This window comes from Buceros rhinoceros, unplaced genomic scaffold (genome assembly GCF_000710305.1).
Source record: "Buceros rhinoceros silvestris isolate BGI_N320 unplaced genomic scaffold, ASM71030v1 scaffold35735, whole genome shotgun sequence".
NCBI lineage: Eukaryota > Metazoa > Chordata > Aves > Bucerotiformes > Bucerotidae > Buceros > Buceros rhinoceros.
In genome coordinates this window covers 10,318-10,603 of record NW_010415225.1, presented here as the reverse complement: position 1 = coordinate 10,603, position 286 = coordinate 10,318, and the positions used below count along the sequence as shown (strand labels likewise).

The window sequence follows — 286 nt, the reverse complement described above, 5'->3', positions numbered from 1 at the left end:
GGTGGGAGAACGGAAGGGTTGGGTGGGAGTGGAGCGCTCAAAGAGTGGGGAGGAAAGAGGTTGTGCACGGGGGATAAGGATGGACGAGCTATAGCCCGTGTGTTTGGCCTCCCCCCCCCCTTGGCACTTCAGGACAGGGTATTGCCCTCTGATAACACCCCTCCGTGCTTTTGAGAGCTCCCTGGAGCTTGTATTCAACATCAACGGTCCCCAGGCAGCGGGGCTGGAGGAAGCGGCGCTTGTGCGGCACCTTTTCCCGGTTACAGCGTGGTGCTGCGTGAGGCTT

The 286-nt window shown here is 60.5% G+C and overlaps 1 protein-coding gene across 1 annotated transcript in view; it reads left to right on the top strand.

Moving 5' to 3' along the window:
- LOC104494508 (uridine-cytidine kinase-like 1) overlaps positions 1 to 286 on the top strand; it is a gene marked incomplete at its 3' end in the record, with an annotated part of 9,523 nt that overhangs the window by 3,194 nt on the left and 6,043 nt on the right. The gene's annotated exons all lie outside the window — the stretch shown is intronic.